The sequence below is a fragment of the Mustela putorius genome, unplaced genomic scaffold (genome assembly GCF_011764305.1).
Source record: "Mustela putorius furo isolate JIRA1106 unplaced genomic scaffold, ASM1176430v1.1 tig00000738_pilon_pilon_pilon, whole genome shotgun sequence".
In the NCBI taxonomy this organism is placed as follows: domain Eukaryota; kingdom Metazoa; phylum Chordata; class Mammalia; order Carnivora; family Mustelidae; genus Mustela; species Mustela putorius.
The window spans coordinates 6,048,043-6,069,564 of NW_025421463.1; positions in this window are offsets into that span (position 1 = coordinate 6,048,043).

Here is a 21,522-nt window from a genome sequence, read left to right on the forward strand (position 1 = left end):
GACATGGGGACGACCCATTATCCAGATCTCTGAGGACCCCAGGTGACTTTCAGCCGGTCCTCCAAGCATGTGGGAGAAACATCAGCCCCGTTCATGGTGACCATTTTTACCTCATTTCTCAGGCCTCCCTGAGAGCCCAAGACCCTGACCCTGGGAGGCAAGGGGTCTTTGAAGACACGTGGTCTTTGCGTTTTTTTTTTTTTTTAAAGATTTTATTTATTTATCAGAGAGAGAGGGGGAGAGAGCGAGCACAGGCAGACAGAATGGCAGGCAGAGGCAGAGGGAGAAGCAGGCTCCCTGCCGAGCAAGGAGCCCGATGTGGGACTCGATCCCAGGACGCTGGGATCATGACCTGAGCCAAAGGCAGCTGCTTAACCAACTGAGCCACCCAGGCGTCCTGGTCTTTGCGGTTTTAGAAGTTCTTGAAAATTAAAAGGAAATAACACAATTAATCCGTAAATCCATAAACACACTCATCATAGGAAGGCATATTGGCCTTCCCACCCTGTCGGGGATCCGCCGAGTTCTCCCACAATTCAGGTCCGCCCAGAACCTCTGAATGTGTCCTTATTTGGAATAAAGTTTTTTGCCGATGTACTTGGAATAAGGATTTCAAATAAGATCAAAGCAGGATTGGGTGGGTCCTAAACCCACCAAAAGTGTCTTTGCTTCAGAAAGAACAACATTTGGAAATAAAGACACAGGAGCAAAGGAGACATTTAAGACAGTAGCAGAGACGGAGGGGACCAGGTAACAGGCCACACGGGCTGGAGCCACCAGAAGCCGGAAGAGGCCGAAGGGATCTTCCGCTGGAGCCTTCGCGGGGAGCGTGGCCCCGATGACACCTTTGTTTCAGACTTCCGGACTCCGGGACTGAGGGCGCCAAGCTTTATGGGCTGTCTTAGGCCACCCAGTTTGTGGCGCTGTGTTACGGCAGCGACAGGGTCCATGTCCGGGTCCCTGGGTCGCTCACAGTCTGCTGTCTGTCCCACGGGACTTCTGTCTGCTCTCCACACATGACTGTCTCGTGTAGACAGAGCTTGTGCCCTTAAAACTCAAATAGGCACACGCCCCACGGGATGTTCCGTAAATGGCACTCGCTCACCCGCCCACGTGTATCTGGGAGAGGGTCCAGGTTCTTCCTCTCCAGCTGACTCCATCTTTTCCACTAGTCCGTGTGAGACTCTGTTGTCCCTCCCTCAGTGAGCCCGGCTGATGGGCACGCGGGGCCTTTCCAGCTCTTTTCCCTCAGATGCAATGCCACGACGAATGTCTCTGCCCTGTCCCTTTGGCACCTGCTTGGTGGTTCCTGGAGCACAGACGTTTCCTTAGAAGGGGAGTTACTACTACTATGTAGTAGAAACGCAGACTCCTGGGGCGCCTGGGTGGCTCAGTGGGTTAAGTGTCTTCTTTTGGCTCAGGGCATGATCTTAGGGTCCTGAGATCGAGCCCCTTATTGGGCTCCCCCTCAGTGGGAATCTGCTTCTCCCTCTACCTCTGCCCCTGCCCTGCTCGTGCTCAACCTCTCTCTCTCTCTCTCTCTTGCTCTCTCTCAAATAAATAAATAAAATCTAGAAAGGAAGGTAGAAGGGAAGAAAGGAAGGAAGGAACACTTGAGAAGGAGAGAAGCTTAGAAGTAGACTTTGGGATTTTATGGTGTTGGATTCTCCCAACCCAGAATGAGGAGGCTTGAAGGCATTGGGAGAGGGGCCCTGGAAAGGATATCTGTGTTGAGGTCTCACTCAGGGGGAGCCTTGAGTAACCTCTCCCAATCCCTCTGTGGGTTCTCTTTCCCTCTGGGGTGGGCAGGAGAAAACCTCGGAGATAGTACTGGGGCCCTGGGGCCCTGGGTCGGGGCGGGGGGCCAGGGGAGCATGGACTGCCCAGCCTAGGCACCCAGCCCCCCAGCCCCACACCTTCCAAGCTGAGGTGCCTGGCCCAGATGGGCCCCTGGAGCCACACACAATGACCCCTCTGCGCGCGCGGCTCAGAAGCTGTGCGTGGAGAGGGCAGGATGGGCTGGAGGAGGAGGGGGCCCTCTGTTCCAAAGGCCGATCTGCTCGCCCCAATATAGCAGAAGTGACGCTACATCAGAGCCTCGACCCCGCCGGGGAGAAACAACCACTTCCACGCACATGTCTGGGGACACCTGCTTTCGGAACTCAGCCACCATGCTGTCAGGAAGCCCAACCGCTCCACGGAAAGGCCACGCGGGGAGGAGCAGAGGCCCCAGCTTTCGGCATGAGGGAGCTAACATGTCACCCAGGTCCCAGCTGAGCTGCCCCAGCCGATGCTACCGAGAGCGGGGCTGTGGCTTCCCTGCCGAGCTCTGCTAATTTGCAGCGTGTGAGAGAAACTAGTGCTTGCTCTTGTCCGAGCCACTGAACTCTGGCGTCATCTGTTACCGAGTGGCAGAGAGCAGGAACCCCCCTCCTCCCCAGGGCCCAGAGAGTCACTGCCAGTGCCTGAGAACAGCCCTGCGCTCCGACCCACCAGCCGTGCGTCCTGGGGCCCTGAGGGGGTGAAATGGGTTGATGCAGGGAGGGCCCGGCCTGGCGTGAGCACCCGGTGAACGGTGGTAGCCGTTCCGACTGTTGGCGGCTACTGTTGTTTCCGTAGGCACTGGAAGATTCCTCCAGGCTTTAGTAAAACAGGTAGATTCTTCAAGGTGTCTTCCTTCCAGGGCCTCCCCATCCAGGAAGCCTTCCCTGGTGACACCAGGTTGAGCTGCCACCTCCTCTGTGCAGCTATAGCCCTCTGTTCCACAGCCGCCACAGTGTGGGTCCCCCTCCCTGTGTGGCCATTGCCTGTCCATAGCTGCCAGGCTGGAAGGTCCTCAAGGGCACCCTTAGAAGGGCCAGGGAGTGGTGAAGGGTCCGGTGCCAGGGCAAGGTCCGTATGCTCACGGGTGGGGGGCTCTGGGGTGCTTCTGTGGCTGAATGCAGCCAGGCTGTGCCCTTGGGTGGGTCTGGGGTGCAGGCTGCTGGGGGTTTGGGCGGGCCTGTGTGCTGTGTGTGTGTGCGTTTCCGTGTGCACGTGAACACCTGCGTGCGTGTCTGCAGGCGGACGGGGGCACCTCGCTGTACGTGGTGCGCCCCCGTACCCGCCTCTGGCGGGGGGACGTGTTCGTTCGCGTGCATTCATGGATTTGCATGAGTGCCGTGTGCATGGGTGTGTCTGTGTGCGTGTGCATGTGTGCGCCCCCCTGAGCAAGCTTCCAGGCCAGGCAGCTGCTGTGAAAAGCCTCACTGAGCAGCTGCTGCACCCAGATCCCACGATTCCTCATTTGAGAACTAAAAATAGCCTGTGTCCAGCTCTGTCCCGGCGGGCAGGGGGCCGACGGGCAGCCCCACCGGGCACCCGAGCCAGGTGGCTGGCTGCCTCCTCCCTTCTTGGGCCACCATTCTCCTCGGCTGGCCCGCCTCAGGCCCCCATGAGCTCATGCAGGCCCTGCTTAGCCCAGGGCAGGGAGGAGGCGGGGAGGTGCAGAGGCCCTGCCCCTGGCTGGGCAGCTGGACTCCAGCAAGGCCTGATAAGGTCAAGCATGGCGTGGGGTCCGCCCCCTCGCTCCGGCCAGGGCCAGCCGGATGGACACGAGTCAGCGCGGGGGGCATCGGGCAGCCCAGACCCGACCACAGGCTGGCGGCAGGGAAGGCCTGGGGGTAGGCTCTCCTCCTCCGGCAGGGCAGGAACTGGCCAGGAGGAATCACCTGCCGGTGTCGGTCAAGCCCTGACCTCATTCTCCATCTTGACAAACGCCGCCTCCGCTTCCACCCAGAAAGCCCCTCTCGGAGGCCCCTAGTGGGCTTCCTGCCCGGGTCTGGTCATACCCCTCGGCATCCACAGGGCGGAAGCCCACCCTGCGCAAGGGTGCTTCCTGGTTTAGCTGCGCTGCCCCAGTGGGGGGGTGAGGGGGGGGTGGGCCTTGCACCCCCCCCACCCCCACCGGAAGTCCTCGCTGACCCCCGGGCTGCCCTGGGGGCACATCTGAGCTTCCTGCTCCCTCCCTCGGAGCCCTTCGCTCACTCTCTGGAAGGAAGCGTGCCTTTTCCATCTCTGTGTTCACATTGTGGTCCCTCAACCCTTCTCCATCACAGCCTGGGAGGAGGTGTCATTCCGTCCTCTATGGGGGAGGAAGCCAAGAGATGTGACTGGTCCAAAGTCCTCATTTACTGTGTGACTTTAGGCTAATGGCCTAACGTCTCTGGTTTCTTTCTCAGAAGGCTCAGCGGGGCACGGACCTCCTCCTGGTGATGCTGTGTGTTGTGTAAGGGGACACCACGAAATCTTGAGGTATACTGCAAATCCCACCTTGGGCAGTATGGACTGGGGGATCCCCCGATATGGGCTCTATCGGGGGCTCTGCGGCTCCCAGCTGGACCGGAGGTTCAGGGATGGAAATGCTTCTGGCTGGAACCCAGATGGTCTCTGGACCTGGGGTTGAGCCATTCCCGGAAGGAATCCAGCTGCTCTGAGCTCAGCTGGGATGGGCAAGAGAGTGAGGGTATGGCCGGGGGACCGGGAACTGCCTCACCAGCTCAGGAAGGAACTTAGAGAAGGAGCCTCTGGCCTGGGGTGTGGGAGGAGCCCTAACATACCCCAGGCTGTGGATACTCAGCCTAGAAAGGGGAGGACTTAGAGGAGGAGCAAGGACTCTTTGGCTGGGCCAGACCTCTGAGCCAGCCTCCCCAACTTCTGGTCGCGTGACTTGGTTTCCTCATCTGTAAAATGTGGTCAAAACTGCTTCACCTCGGAGAGCTGTTGGGAGGACTGAGCGGGTCCTGCGCATGGGGGCCTGGCGCACAGTGGGCCTCATCTGGGGCACCTCCCCTCCCCCATCTTCTCTGCCTCCCAGAACCCAGGACACCTGCAAATGCCTCCTGGGTCCCAAGCTCAGAGAATGACACAAAGAGGGGAAGAGGGGACAATTAAAACAAACAAATATCCTATATGCTTGCTAACAGGCTCACGAATGTCCAACAATCAAAATACATCAAAGGGTGTGGAATGAAATGTCTCCCTCCCACCCCTTCAGTTGGCTTCTGGAAGCTTCTCCCAGCGACGGCCTATGCAGATACACTTGAATATATATTATCTTTTTGTTCTCCACCTTAAGCCCATATCCCTAAATGGCAGATTCTTCATTGCGCCTTGGAGAGTGGCCCCCACCAATACCCACAGGGCTCCCTCATCCTTCTCCACGGCTGAGGCATAAGGTGGCCCATCGTTTCTTTCACGAGACTGTGGACACAAGTGTTATTTACTTATTTATTTAGGAAAGCCAGGGAAGGCCTTAAGGAAAGCATCCTTCCTGGCGTCTGATGTGGGGTCCCCGGGTTTGAGTGTGGACTCCACCACACACCACGTGGGTGGCAGGGTTGGGGGGCTGGTGGCTTGATTCTTCTCTCTTGGCCTCAGTTGTCTTGTCTGCGAGATGGGGGTTGTATCCGGCACTGAGATAATTTGCTAACTGGTGGCTTGTTTGTGGAGAGTTTGGCTCCCCCAAGTTTTCCAAAATCTGGAGATGTCACAGTAAAGTCCTGACTTTTGAAAATTCAAGCCCGGCAATTGGGGCCTGGGGCGCTTTGGATGGGGAAGCTGCTCTCTGCTTGGCCACAAGCCCCACCACACCCCACTGCCCACTTCATTCCCTCCTGCTAGATCTTGTCAGCGTCCTCCATCAGGGGCTGGGTGGTCTTTGGCAGCTGGCATTAGAGTTGTGCAAGCATGATGGGGACTTTGTGAACTCCCCAAGTTCAAGGTCGCCGGCACTCTCCACAGGCCCAGCTTCTTCCTCCAAAGTGTCTGGGGCTCGGTAGCTGGAGCCTCGGCTCGTGGGGGCCCAGGGACCCAGGCCCTGAGCAGGAGGCTCCAGAGCGTCTCCTCCAGCAGAAGGGAAGAGGAAGGGCTGGCACCAAGTCTGGGAATGGCTCTGGGCTCCGCGCCAGGCAGCTGTGTCCCAAGAGGCAGCGGCTAAGTCTTCTTCCCTAGGCTGCAGGCACCTGGAGTTCCCATCTCCTGGTCCCCAGGATGCAGATTCCTGGACGCCGCCCCCCACGCCTTCCTCTTCCCCACCTACGTTTGGCAGCCACATCCTGTAGGTTGGGCCTGGCCTGAAGGGGAGGCAGGACGTGGGTGGGTTCCCAGGGGGGACCTCCGTGGCATCCTTTCTCCAGGGCAGTTGAAATCTCTTCTCGGCCCTGCGGTGCCTTGAAATACAGTTTGAAAACCACAGACGGAGCCCTTTGGACCAATGGAAAACGGGGGCCTGGGGTGAGGAAGCCGGGGGAGGGTCGGAGCAGGGACAATCTTGCCATCACCACCCCCCATCTCCAGTCTACACCAGAGCCTGGCATGTGAGAATGTGGCATGCGGTGGCCCAGCCCTCTTCCCCAGGAAAGCCAACCTCGACAGCACCCCCTCTTGCTCTCGTTTGACCAGAAGGCCAGGGAGTTGTTCCCTGCTTCCTGGGTCGGACTTGGACACCCCATTTCTCCAAACCTCACTGAGCAGCACCTACCAAATGCTCACCTCCCAGGGTTGCTGTGAGCAGCGAAAGGGATGCCGTTGCCAATCACAGGGATCCGAACCCGGGTTACCCCTTCCTGAGCTCCAACCCTTTGCTGCCGATCATTTGTCAAAACAGTTTTATGAAGACCTAACTTGCATCCCATAGAACCCACTCATTTAAAGCGTGTCATTCAATGGTTTTTAGGGTGTTTACAGAGTCGTACAACCATCACCAGAATCTAATTTTAGATCGTCCCTGAAAGAAACCCAATCCCCTCGGGCAGGCACACCCCGTTGCTCTTCCCCCAGGCCCGGGAGCCCCCTGCATACTCTCTATGGATATTCTGGACTTCTGGACTATTCCAAGGTCTCCCTTGACTGGCTTCTTTCACTGAGCATCACGCTGTGGCACGGGTCAGCCCTTCATTTTGTGTTTTTTTATGGCTAAATAATATTTCATTGCATGGATTGACCCCATCGGATTTACCCATTGATCCGTGGTGGACACTTGGGCTGTTTCCTCTTTCTGGCTATTATGATGAATGCTTCTATGAACATTCCCGCACGAGGCTTTGTGTGGACATATGTTTTCATTTCTCTTGGGTGTTTGCCTAGGCAGAGAGCTGCTGGCTCAGACGGTGACTGTGTTTAACATTTTGAAGAATTGTCAAATCATGTTCCAAAGCCCCTGAATCATTTCACATTTCCACCAGCCATGCACGAGGACTCCTGTTTCTCTACATCCTCACCAACACTTGTTTCCAGTCCGTCTTCCTGATTACACTCATCTTAGCAGGTGTCAAGCGGTACCTCGTTGTGGTTTTGATTTTTTTTTTTTAAACAGACTCCATGCCCAGCACGGAGCCCAACGCAGGGCCTGAACCCACAGCGCTGACACCAAGATTTGAGCCAAGATCGAATGTGGGATGCTCAACAGATCGAGGCACCCAGGCACCCCCGGTTCTGATTTCACTTTCCCTAACCATGAATCGTGGTGGTCATCTTTCATACCTATTTTTCAGAGAAGCGTCCACCCAAATGGCAGGATCTCATTTAACCCTCATGACGACATCACAAGATTTGTGACTCAGGGGATCTCATGAGAGACGGTGGGGACAGGGCTGGCAAGCTCTGGGTCACCATGCTGGGTACCGAGTCTGGGGAAGAAGGGCCTCATGCATTACAAAATTATCGGAGTGGAGGCCAGAGCTGATGGTAGGGATAAGGCATATTAGGATCTCGCTTCCCCCCACACCGCACCCGGGGGCTGCAGAACAAAGAACCCAGCCCTGAGTTCTATTTCTGTCTGTTTCCTTCTGTGGCTTTGGACAAGACACCTCCTGCTCTGGGCCTCAGTTTCCCTATCTAACATTTATTCTGCTGCGAGAACCAGGTTCAGGGCTACAGGTAAACTCATGGAGAACAAGATGAGGGGCTTGGAGGTTCCAACCCCCAGGGCCGTCACCCGCAGTCCCTGGCCTGCCTGGGCTGGCTGCGTGTGGGTCCTCTGTTCTGGGTCTTGGGCCAGCCCGTGCCCTTGGGCTGCAGATGCTGGGAGGTCTGGGGCTGCAGGGAAGACCTGCTCAGGCTGGTGGTGAGCCGAGAGCAGGTGGTCGGTGCCTGGGCTCTAGTCTGTGGGAAGCAGCACATTTGTGGCTGAATGTTCCTCCCCGCTGTCCACCTGCTGCTTCCCCCCGGGGACGGGTAGGGGGGCGGCGGTGAGGCCGGAAGCTGGAAGGGGAGGAGGGGGTCAGGCTGGACTTGCTCGTTCACTCATCAGCTCTTTGTCCGGCCCTGGGTGCCGGCCTTCCTCAGTGCCTTCTGGTGGGAAGTCTGAGCATGGTACGGTCATCATCTCAGACTTGCTGAGGGGCTGGACCCCGCGAGCCTGGGACCCGTGCTGTGCGTGACGCACCCCCAGCCCTGCGCCCTGGAGCTCTGGTTGAGTAGGACAGACAGAAAGAGAAGCCAATGTGGGATCACAGCCATTCCTTGCGGCGTTTGCTGGGGCCAGGTGCCGCCCTACGGCGCTTGAACCAGTAAAGTCATTTAATTCACGACGCAGGACTCTGTGACAAACACAATATCATCTCTGTTTATAGATGGGGAAACTGAGGCTAGGAGCGGAGGAGGGGACTGGGTCAAGGGGCCCCGGTGAGTTAGTTGCAGAGCTGGGGGCAGAAACCCGGCGTCCTGCTCCCCGCTCTCGGTCCCTTTCCCATCCTGCAGCCCCTTCCTCTCGTCCCCACCCCACCCTCTAGAACTCGGACCTGATGCTTTGTCCCCCGCTGCCCCCTACCTCACAGTCTCTGACCAGTGTTTGAGATGGCTGTCCGGTGTGTTGCCGAGAAACTTGCAGCAGCCTGGAGATCCAGGTTCAAGCCCTCACTGTGACTTGGGCAAGGCCCCCAACTGCTCTGGTTCCAGGTTCTTCCTTGGTCAGCAAGAGGGCTTGGGCTGGACATTCTTGAAGGCGCTCTGTCTTAGGGCAGCTCTGGAGAGCATGGACTGGGTTGGGGTGGCTCCTTGACGAGGTATGGGTAAAACCGGGCTTGGGGAAGGGTGGCTGCAGCCGTTGGGTCACTTTCCAGGGACACTGGAGACTTGTCCTCCCGCACCCCCCCAGTCAGCTCTGGCCCCACTTATCATCCGCCTTCTCGGGCAGCTCTTCCGAGCGGCTTCTCAGATTTCGGCCTGGGGTTTCTGATAGTGGGATCGTGGGGGCCCCGGGGGGCAGGTGGGTGGCCCACAGCTAGGGGGGCTCGGGTACCCCATCTCCCCCGGGGTTATCTCTGGTCTTGGACAGGCCGGGAAAGTGAGAAGCTGTGTTATCTCCTCCACTTCCCTCCGGAGATAGGGCTGCCTCAAAACCCTCTTGTTTGGACCCCCTCACACCCACTGGCCCGCCCCTGGGAAAGCGGGGAGGCAGCGATGCCGCCCTGAGGCCATGGGCAGGGAGGGGAGAAGAAATGAAGCCGAGCGGGACCAGACCAGAGAACCGGGCAGGAAACGAGGGGGGCCCGGAGGGTTTTCAAACCTCAGTCTTCGCTCAATCACTGCATACTCACTGGGCACTCGCCATGGGCCAGAGCAGGGGTGGCGGGAAGTTAAAGGAGTTCATACCCCGTGTGGTCCAGGCACTGGCCCATCAGGCGACGGGCTGGGGGAGGGACCCGGGATCCTCTTTTGGAACATGGGGTGTACACTAGTTACTAGTCATGAGGAGGTCTGGGGGTCCCCAGGGAGGGCTTGGGCAGGTGGGGGGGCGTTTGGAGGCCCGGAGCAGAAGCTAGGTATGTTGACTTGGGTTTATTTCAGGATTTTAGCTTCCTGTAAGTCCTGGTGCCTCCCGGCCTGTTGGGTCGTGGTAAGGGGCCTGGGGCCAGAGGCACCTGGAGTTCTTGTCTGGAAAATGGGCCTGTGAGTGACTGTTGCGGCGCAGATCTATGAGGGGGAAACAAAGACCAGGAAGCTCCCAGTGCTAGCGAGGGTCGAGCTCCCAGTGCTAGCGAGGGTCGAAGTGCAGCTATTTGACCAGCTTGGATAAAAATGGCCATTTCTCATTCTTGGCTGCAGTGAGTGTAGATGAATGGGGGATTTCGGGTTTCCCAAACCTCTTTCTAGGCACTATGGACATAGCAGTGAGCAGGGCTGGCCAGGCCTGCACAGGGAGCCCCTGTCCGACGGAAGACAGGTGACCACTGGCGTGTGGCGGCTGGTGGCTCCACAGGAAGCGTGGCACATGAATAAGAGAACTCCCCCTCCAGGATGGCCATGTCCTAAAGCCCTGGACCTGGTGACCGTGTCATCCTATAGAGCAAGAGGGGCTTAGTTGGTGGGCCGAAGTGGGGGTTCTTGAGCTGGGGGGTTAGCCTGGATCGCCCAGGTGGAGCCCAGGTCAGCTCAGGGGCTCTAGAAGAGGGAGACGTCAAACTAGTGAAAATGACACATGTTGTGTTAGATATACTTTATTACAATCTTTATTACAATAAAGTTAGATATACTTTATTACAATCATTCACAATGTGATCAACCCCCCATCAGTGACTTGCACACTTCAGCTGGGGGAATCGTATGGCTGGTGAATCGTATCTGAATAACGTTCAAAAAACCAAACGAAGAGACAATGTCAGGAAAGACCGAAGACCGTCAACGAATGGGGGAGACTAAAGTGAACCAAAGGGCAAATGCCCCGTGGGATCCCAGATGGGTTCTGGAGCAGGGAAAGGACATCGGTGACGAAGCTGGTGACATCTGAGGTCGTCCGTGGTGTGCCGGGTTGTACCCCTGCTAACGTCTTCATTCTGACCAACGCAGCCCAGTTATGGTGGATGTTAACATTAGGGGGATCTGGGTGGAGAGCCCGTGGGAGCTCTTGGAATTACCCTTATAATTTCTAGAAGCCTCAAATGAGTTCTAAATGAAAAGGTTAAAGAATGGAGGGAGGGAAGAGGGCCAAAGTCAGAGAGACGTGACAACAGAAGATCAGAAGGAGGTCAGTGAGGGCATAGCTCAGGGGTAGAGCAGAAGGAGCTCAGAAGAGGCTATGTTGCTGGCTCTGAAGAGGGGGGAAGGGGCCACAAGCCAAGGCCTGCAGGTGCTTCTAGAATCTGGAGGAGGCAAGGAGATGGACTCTTCCCTAGAGCCTCCAGAAGGGCCACAACCCTGCCATTATCCGCATCTCCAAAAGAGGAGCTGTGTTGTTTTAAGAGCCCACGCTTGTAGGAATTCGTTACAGCGGCCACGGGAGACTCATGGGGACGGTAAGGAGGTTGCAGTGACGGTTGCCACCACCAAGGAGCTCTCAGAAAGGGCGCGGCAGCGTTCTTGAAGCGGGACTACACACATTAACTCAGGGACTGTTCAAACACCCCTCTTCAAACACCTAGCAGACACACAATTATCGGAGCGATAACTTCACCCCTTTCAGGTGAAGAAACAGGCCCAGAGAGGTTAAATAACTTGCCCGAGGCCACACAGCTGAATGGGGCAGAGTGGGACGCTCAGCCGGGCGGGCGATGACTGCGCGCGTGTGTGGCCTCTGCCCTCACTGCCCGCTTCACCCTGTGTGTCAGCGCTGAGCCCGTGTTAGGCCCTTTACACAGACGAGTGGGTTAACATCATAACTACCCTATAGGCTAGACGTTCTTGTCACTCTCCATCTTACAGAAGGGAAAAAAGAGGCACAATGAGGCTCCGTCCTTGCCTGAGGTCAGAAGGACGAGGCTGGGGAATGCTCTCCCATGCGGCTGGTGCCTCCAGCTCCCCTCGCGTCCACATTCTCTGGGCTCCCAGCATGGGAATGGCGTCCTCCTCAGTTGTCCCCGCACCCCTGCATGCCAGAGGCCAAGGGATATCCCAGCCCCATTGTTCAGGCCAGGAAGCCACCCCCTCCCTTGATGGCCAGGGAAGGCGGTCTATGGGGGGAAAGTTCCTTCCCTGAGAGGTGAATGCCCAGGGAGAAGGTCCCTACTGGGCCCAGGCCAGAAGGTACAAGCTGGTCCTTTAAGGGAGGAGCTGGGGTGGGGCGGAGTGCTAGGGGTTTCCTTATCAGAAACCCTTTCTTCGGGGTGGGGGTACCCCAGGACCGAGGACTGCTGGTGTCAGCACCTGGGGTGAGGATCAGGGGCTCTTGTTGAAGGTCTGGCCTCCTCCCTCTCTGGGCTGGGTTTTCTGAGAGTGGGGCAGGGGCCCTCGGGGGTGGGAGGGAGCTCTGACCCTGCAGGTGCGCGCTCCCCTGTTCATCCACAAAGACAAAGTAAATGCTCACGGGGGCATCCACACCAGGTCTGCTCCTGAAGGCGTGCGTGCAAGGCACCCCCTTACAGTGTGTTTGGAGGTGAGGAAGCGGAGGCACAGAGAGCTTCAGGAATGCCCGAGGTCACCCTAACCGAGCACAAAGCTGGGAGGTATGCCTGGGAATCAGACTGCTGGGCGCCCAACACTCCCTGCCACACCCACAGTCCTGTCTCAGTGCTTACTCTCCCTTTCTCTCCTATTTGCCCTCTAACCCCCACCCCAGGTCCCAGCAGCAGAGGGGGGACAGCTGGATCAGAGATTGGGGCTTGAGGAGCGAGGGTCTCCTTGCAGGAATCGAGGACATGGATGTTGCTGAGCTCTACTCCCTCCCGCTCTGGATGGTCTGGGCTCCAGGGCCAGCTGCAAACACAAGGATGCCTGGGTGGTTCAGTCGGTTAAGTCCAACTCTTGGTCTCAGCTTGGGTCTTGATCTCAGGGTGGTGAGTTCAAGCCCTGCGTTGGGCTCTAGGCTGGGCAGGGTGCCTATTGAAAAAAAACAAAATAAAAACCCACATAGAATTGGGAGCTCTCTAGTGTCTGACTTTTTCCTTCCAGCTCCCAGGTGCATTTTCTCAGGCTGCCTGGCCTCTGCTGTCCCGGGGAGCCCCTCCAAAATTCCTCTGGCAGGGCTGTCTGTTTAACTGCGGGGGCCTTCTGATACTGGTCTTCCCCACTGAACTCAGGAGCCTGACTGCTCAGATCTGGCCTCTGTCCCTTGCAGCTCTGTCACCTGGCCTGAGTGTCCCAGCCTTACTACTGTCATTGGTCTCATGGCTGAATGCTTCCAGCCGGGCTCACATCATACAAGGCTCATGGACTGAGTGTGTTGGGGCAGCACAACCAAGGAGCTGGATGGTGGTGGTGGGTGCGCTGGGTTGAGCAATGGCACCTGGGAATTGGCTAGGTCTGCTGCATTTTCGGGTGATGCCAGGAATCCAGACTTTTGTGAAATCTCCCACATTTTAAGGGAAGGCCAAATTCTGGAAAACGAAGGAGGGTCCAGGAAGACGGGCCTGGAGGGGCTGCCCCGTGTCACCGATGACTGCTCTCTGCCTTCTCACCTGCCCAAGGCTCGGATATGCAAATGAGCACCTTGATTTGCATAGAGCCCCTGAGCAGTAGGTCTGCCCTTCCTCCTGCTTGCCCCTTCCCTCCATGCCTTTGGGATGGAGCCGCCTTGCGGGAGGGGTGTTTTATCCGTTTTGTTCATCGTAGGATCTCCACGCCCTTGGCCTGCACCTAGGTGGATGAGGAGGGAATGATTAGAGGGGCCCGTAATAACGGAGGTCAATGAGGTACAGAGGAAGGCCTGCGGGCCGGCTCAGTTGACTGCACAGTTCAACATCATCTCTTGCGACCTCTCTTTGTTCATCTGGAGAGTGGGCGCAGCACAGGCCCTTTCCACTGTGCCAGAAACGTGTATGACTTAATGACCCAGTAATTCCATTCCAGCCAAGGAGATATCCCTAAATACGGAAAAAAGAAAAGCTTCCTGTGCAAAGATCTCCCAAAATATATGATAGATGGTGCTGAAAAACTGGAAATCACAGAGCTGCCCAATAATAAAAGGAATGCTAAGTAAACTATGGAAGTTCCACCGGACAAAATACTGAGGCGGCCAATAAAACTGAGGTCAGACGAGAGGGAACAGAAAGGTGAGAGGGAAACAAGCCGGGGAGCGCCCACGCTCTAATGGCAGGTCCGAGAGGCAGGATACTACCGTTTTGTTTTTCTTTTTCCTTTTAATATACAGTATGATCTCAGCCACGTTTAAAAAAAGTCCCCAAACAAAAAACTATGGAAGGAAATACATCAAACCTTAACAATGATTGTCTCTGGGTGGCGGGGCTGTGGGTGGTGATTTTTCTTCCTTATTTTGACTTTTCTGCATTTTTCAGATTTTCGTAAGTGAACATGTATTGTTGCTCTTATAGTCAGGGGATAAAAAAATGAGAAAGAATTAAGAGTTCAGGGGCGGGAGCTGATGCTGTCTAAGATCAGCCCAGGTCTCTGGCAGGGAAGGTCAAACTCGCCTCCTGGCTATCAGGGAGGTTTCTGGGCTTGGAGTCGGCACCCTGAGCATCAGAACCAGGGCCACCAGTGTGACCCTGGGCAAATCTCTCTGCCCTTTGGCAGCTCAGTGGTGTTCCCCATCAAATAGGGCCCTGTCCCCTGTTTCATAGGTGTGGAGGGAGAACAGGACAAGAACAAGGCCCTGTAAAAGCCTTTGGGAATTCTCACTGAACGAACAGAAATGGTACCATCCTTATCAGTTCCTGGGAAGGCCAGTTCTGCTTTAAGATACCTTTGAAAATGTCAGCATTCTTGCCGGGGAGCCCCTGGGAATATTTTCAGCCCCCAGAGGTACAGATGTTCCTGACTCACTTTGGAAAGTAGAACTGGGGTGATTTCCAGAAATGTATCACCAAGTGGGAGAGAAGCACAGCTGGGGGTTAGAGGTGTAGGATCTGGTCCCAGCTCTTCCCCCATAGCTGGGTGACCTTAGTCACTCAGCCTTCCTGGCCTCAGTTTCCCCTGTGCCTTAGGCTCTAGACCCAGAGAATACTACAGTTCCTGACCTCTCTCTGTTGAACCCAGACCTTTGAAGCAAGGACACTAAAGTCTGAGAAGCAGCCCCTATAGCCCGGGGTCCCCAGAAGCTCCCATGGGTGACCTGTGACCTCATTTCTTACAGTCTTTTCCCAGGGGAGTGGGGAGTCAGAAGGACATTTCGCAGCTGGTCTCTGGAAGCTCAGTCTGCCTTGACACGATAGTCCTCAGTTTCCCTCAACATTCTCTGTTGCCTTTGGCTCCTTAGAGGGTCCCCTGGTGGAGGGCAGTGGGGCTGCTTCCGGGCAGACAGTGTGTAACCAGACAGAGAACCTGATCACACGGAGCCTGCACCACACTCCCGGCCCTGGGGGGGACAGTCTCCCTGTCCTGGTGCCACAAGGACCCTCAGAACCTCAGTCCTGGACGTTCCTGGCCTTCTGCTCTGACACATAGCGGCTGCGTTCACACGAACCAATCATGTCCCCAGAAGATGCAGATTGAGGACCAGAGACCTCATTATGATCTAATTACCCTCAGGTTCCCACATGTCTGGTGCTCCCCCCCAGACTAGGCTTTCCACAAAGTCCTGGCAGTCCAGCACTTACAGATGGGGGTTCGGAGGCTCAGAGAGGTTAAAAATCTCACCCAAGGTCACGCAGTCGGCTGGGTGGGGGGGCAGGGCCGGGATTTGAGCCCAGGCCGTCTGGCCAGAGTCCACACTTGTGACTGTGGTGCTTTGAGATCACGCAGTCTCTTCCAGCTGCTGCTTTGCCAAATGAGAAGTTCAGCACGGGTCAGTGACTTCCCAAGGTCACACAGCAAACTAGTGCAGAGCCCAGAACTGCTTCAGACCCCTGAACTTGGGGTAAGAGCTCTTTTGCGAGCGGGCCTGTCATTCCTGGCTCCTGGGCCCAGCGTGGTGGTTGCCATGCAGATCGGTGGATAATGGGCCCACTGGACCCAAATAACTCTCCATTCATTCGTCCATCCACTGCGATCCTTCCTGGTGCCAAGCCCTATGCCTGGCCATGGGGGGATAGCGATGAGCAAGCCCCATCTGCTGCTCATAACCCAGGGACTTCCAGGAGGAGGTGACAGCTGAGATTTGGTCAGAGGCAGGAGGGAAGAAAGGGGGTTCTGGACTAGGGAACGGCTGATGCATTCGGGGAAACCCCGTGGCTTCTGGGAGGTTGGTGAAGGGGAAGGGGAGGAGGCTGCTAGGGCCTGACACTGCCCGGCCGGAGGGTGGGTGACGGGGGGAAGGCAGCTGGGGAGTCCAAAGGGGGTCAGCCACTGACCCAGAGTCCAGGCCAGGAGTCTGAGGTCCACCCGCCGGGAGGGAGTGCAGGAAGTGGAGGTCCAGTTTAGGGAAAGGATGTGGCTCCTGACTTCCTGGGTCACAACTAGAAGGGGAAGTAAGGGTTGGGGCTGGGCTGGGTGGGGCTGAGGTCACAAGGCAGGAGGGGTGGTATAGAGCAGCATCCCAGCGGTGGCCTGGGGGCAGCTCTGCAAAGTGCCAGTCCCTCAGAGGGAGGAAGGGGGAGAAGGAAGAAAATGTAGCCTCTGGGTTTCTCTGACCACATCTCCCTGCTCTGTTCCTCACTCACTTCCTCACTGGCCTTGTTGTTTAATATACCCAGTTCATTTCTGCCACAGGGCCTTTGTACCTGCTCCTCCCTCCACCTGATGTGGCTCTCTTCTTTTAATCATTTACCTCTTCAAATGGCAGACCCCAGAGAAGTCTCCTGAGGCTTCTAAACCACACTGAACCCTTCCTGTCCATCTTCCTGTCCCCAATACCACTTCAATGTTCATTATTGCCCGTCACCGTGTGCCATTTCATGCCCACTTGCTTACTTGTTCACTGTCTGTCCCCATCTCAGGACATAAGCTCAAGAGATCGGGGGCTTGGTGGATCTGGTTCATGACAGAATCCCAGCTCCTGGGGACAGTGCCTGGCACCCAGGGGTTCCCCAACAGCATGGCACTGAGCACTCACTATGTACTAGACACAGCTCTATGGGCAGTAACTTACTTAATTCTGGAAACCCTGTGGGCAGGGGCCAATCCTGGGTTGGTGAGGCCTGAAGCTGAATTAATCTTGGGACCTTTAAGGAAAACACATATGCTTAAGAATATAAAATAGGGATTTTACATGGGCCTTGGAATGGATATGCGCGTGAGTGGGGCTGGGGCTTCAAGCTAAAAGACTGCAAGGTTTGCATGTTGTAAATCATCTGTCGAATATGTGAATGACCGATTAGCTTTCAACAAATGATTTACCTTCTTGGGGTCTCAGTTTCCCCCATTTGGAGCATGAAGAGGTACCCTGAACAGGCTGGAGGGCAGCCCGTTTTGAGAGGCCCCTTCTCTCACCCATCAGGGGTTTTACTGGACTGGCATCATTCATTCACTCATTCATTCATTCAAGAGACATCTGAAGCTCTACTATGGGCCAGGCCCTGGGGACAGAGCAGCCAAAACAGCATGTCTGTCGGGAGGAGGGAGGAAGCTCGCCTGCAACCCACAGAACGGAATGAGTGAGAGATACAATAAATAGGTCATCAGCATCAGGAGCGGGAGAACTAGTGGAGAAAAATAAAACAGGAAGAGGATGGGGGAGTCTGTGGGGCACGGAGTTGGGTGGGGGGAAGCCCCACTGAATCGATGACATTTGAGCTGGACGCTGAGGGGAGCCAGGTTGAGTTAGGCAGGTGTGCAGGGAAAAGAAACCTGAGGCAGAAGGAACAGCATTGGTTAAGGTAAGAGCCCTCTGAGTTTGGGCACCAGCTAGAGCAGCGTGCGAGAGGAGAGTGGAGGCAGCTGAGCTCAGAGAGGCCTGGGGCAGATCGTGGAGGGCCTGTGGGTTGCTGTTAGGACTTGGGGGGGACGGGAGCCCCTGGAGGACTTGAACAGAGGCATCTCTGTTACACAGTCCTCTCTCTGGCTGCTGTGCAGAGACGAATCACAATTCAAGGGCCAAAGGAGGGAGATGGGTCAGGAGGCCACTGCAGGCATCCAGGCAAGAGATCACGGTGGCCCAGATTAGGGTGGGGGGTGGATGTGTGAGATCCTGGATTTTTCTGAGATTATTCTGAATATCGGTCCAGCAGGATTTGCAATGGGTTATGTTCCCGTGAACTACCGTGGTCTAACCAACCAAAGGCCCAAAGCATCTTAAAACGATCAGAACCATTTCATTATTTCTCATGGTTTCTGCACCTCAGGAATTCGGGACAGGCCCGGCTCGGTGGTCTGGCCTGGGGTGTCGCGTGCAGCTGCAGTCAGCGGCTGGAGCTGGGATGGCAGGGTGGAGGCAGCATCTGCGGGCTGGGCGTCTGTCCCCTCCTCTGGTCCAGCCGCGGCCTCTCTGTCGGGTCTTCGTGGGCTCATTGGGCTTCCTCCCAGCATGGTGGCCCAGAGCCCTCAGGCAGGGTCCCCAGGGCGCTGTTGAGAATGTGTGGGATGGGAGACACCGCTGTGGTTCTCTCTGGAAAACGCAACCTGTCACAGACTGCAGAGGCAGGATCTGGTGCTGTCACTGGGTGACGTGACCAAAGTGCTTGGCCTCTTCACGCCTCTGCTTCCTCGATTGTAAGGGGGTGTGGGTACCAGAGACACCCCAAGGTTGGGATTCTACGCAAGCCGTGGCCCTCCACCCCCAGGGATGTGCTCGGCGACCGTGGGCTTCTCCTGCCCACGTCTCACCAGCCGCATAGGCTCCACTCTGCCGCGCAGGGAGGCTCCGGTCCACGGAGACGACAGAAGCAGACACTGAGCGGCTGGGCCTCGGGGCGGCTGTTGACCCCATGCCACCTGTCTGGGCCAGGACCACCTTCCTCGCGTGTGCTCCTGTGCACGTGCATGCGCACGGGGGTGCTTGTGCATGTGTACGGGTGTGCTTGTGTATGCACACCCACGTGCTCAGTGCTTGGGAGGGCGTCCCTCTCCCAGGCCAGCTGTGGGGGCATCTCAGCCTCTAGCCGCTGCTCCAGCGGGAAAATTGCCTCGTCTGCCGTGGGCAGATGCTCATCTGGTCTTGAAAATTCCTCTCAAAGCCAGTTCTCAGGGTCGCCCTCCTTGACCTTTCTTGGGCCAGCACTGTTGTGGTTGCCACCTCCAGCTGACTGGGTCCCTCCATCCTCCTCGGGCCTCTTCTCCAGGGCCCATGTGGGCACAGAGCCCTCCCAGGTGCAGGCATGGAATTCTAGAAAGGGCGACACTGTGGAGCTGGAAGTCAGGTCAGTGAGGGCCAGGGCCAGGGCCAGGTGCACGAAGGAATGTTTGGGGTGGAGAACACGCCCCGTGTCCCCTCCGGGTGGGGAGTGACACGACTACATCTGTTCAAGTTTTGACACCTGCTGACTTTTCCACCGTGCTAAGCCGACAACAGCAAAACCTTCCCAGGGTCCTCATCTGTCTGAGCGCTTGTCGAGCCCCTGCGGTGTGGCCGGCACTGTTCTGGACGCGGGGCACAAAGCGGGGGTCGAGGCAGGGGAGATCCCCATCTTCATGGGGGGGGTGCGCCGGTTGGGGGCAGACGGGTTAGAACTACAGGGGACATAACAAGCAGCAATGTGAGGGGAGAATCAAAGTGGCCAAGGAACCAGGAGGGACCAAGCTCATTTGGAGGCCTTCAGCGACCTGTCCCCTCTCCACCGCCGCCCCCCCCAGAGGTCTCCCTTTCAGACTGTTCCCCAGCAGCCCCAGTGGGGCCAGGCTCTGCGAGAGGGGGGCCTGATGGCTGGTGCTTCCTGTCTCCCCGGCAGAGGACAGTGGAATGGGACACGTGTCCCGGTGCTCCCACCTCAATGGCAGGACAAGGGGACATAAGGCGTTTCAAGTCCTCACGAGCATGCCCTCAGCACACACATGCTCCAGGCTCCGGCGCACACATTGTCCTTGGACACTGGTGCACACACCCGAACACGGGACTCTGGCCTGCGTGTAAGTCCACACCCCGACTTTGGTGTCTGTTCTCTTTCGATCCCATTCGACGGCTTCCACCTTCTTCGGGAGTGCGCTCTCTGGGCAAACACAGGTGGGCGCACGCGCACGCGGACCTCCTGGCTCTGCGGCACACGTGGTTAGTGCGGCTGCTTGCTGCGGGCTTACTTGCCCCAAGTTCTGTCTCTGTCTCCCCCACAGCCCTGCGATGTGGGCACCATCGTGACCCCATCTCACAGATGGGGACACAGAGGTGCTAAGGGGGGTTAGTTATCTTGTCCCAAAACTGCAGTGACAGTGGAGAGCCGGGATCTGAAGCCAGGCTGGCTGGCTCTGGGCTCTGACGTTTGTGGCTCTCCATGGAGATCACCAGGTGTTGGGGACACCTGTCTGCAGTGTCTCCTGCTCTTGGGGAGGCCCCGTGCCCCAGGTGTGCCTAGCACCTCAGTGCTGACCCAGCTCTCTCCCCTCCTGAGATGCGATAGTGATGGGTCTTGCTCAAGGTCACACAGGGGTTGATGGCAGAACCCGGATTAGACACCATATCTGTGACTCCCAGTCTCCCCATCTTGCCCTGCTCTCCAGGGATATTGAGCTGCTGGTCACTGCTCTCCTGCTGCATAGACTCAGGAATTTTCTGGAGAGCCGTGAACAAGGGGGAGGTGGGAGGAGGCAAGAATGCCTCACTGTGCAGGCCGAGGAGCCTTCCCGAGGAGGCAGAAGAGCCAACCTAGTTTTGGAGGGGTTAAGGGGAAGGAGGGGCAGTCTGAGGGGCCCGGTGTTCTGGGACTGTCCCCTCCAAGGGGCTGAGGACAGCAGGCGTGCCTCATCCGTGCCTGTCCCAGCCAGAGGACAGGGATCCTAGCATCCAGACCTGCCCTCATAACCCCAGGGAGAGCAGGGTCAAGGCCAGGGACGAGGGAAACCTAAGCAGGGTACCTGTCTGGAGATGAGGAATGTCGGCCCAGGAAGTGTGGCTCCCAGCCCATCCTCTCGCGCTCCCCGTCCTCTGTAGAAGGCTGTGCACGGCCAGGCATTGTTCGCGGGTTTAAAAATAAAGGTATCTTGGCCTGGGCCCTGCTGGCAGAGCAGGGGAGGGGGTGGCCCTGCCCCAGGCCTGAAGGGCATCTGGCTGGAAAAGGAGGCCTCACCCAGCTCACCACCAGCATAGCTGGGAGTGGGGGGGGGTCCCCAGAGAACTGCCAGCGCCTCAGCTTCTGTAATGAGACACAGGCAGAGGGTACCTGGGTGCTGTCTGTCCTGTCTTCAGTTCGGCCACTCAGGGCTGCCCATCACACTTAGCAGAAGTTTCCAACAACCTGGGGCCCCTGGGAAGACCCAAGTCTCCTCCTAGCACCCTCTCTACCCCACCAGCTGATAATACTAACAATAATAGCTGTGTCCCAATAGCCCTGGTGGGGAAGGCACTGTTACTACCATTAAGCAAATGAGAAATTTAAGAAAAGCGAGGCTCAGAGAGGTTTAGTCACTTGCCCAAGGCCACACAGCTGGCCAGTGGAGGAGTCAGGGCTCAAACCCAGGTCTGACTCCTCAGTCAGGGTCCTAAGCAGGTGCCTCACTGTCCCTCCCCACTCCAGGGCTCCACCTCCTCCCAGGCTCGGGTTCCAGGCCCCCATCCTGGGCAGCAGAAGCATGAAGCAGTCTACTTCTCCCAGGGAGAAGTAGAGGGAGGGAGGCAACCGACAGACAGGA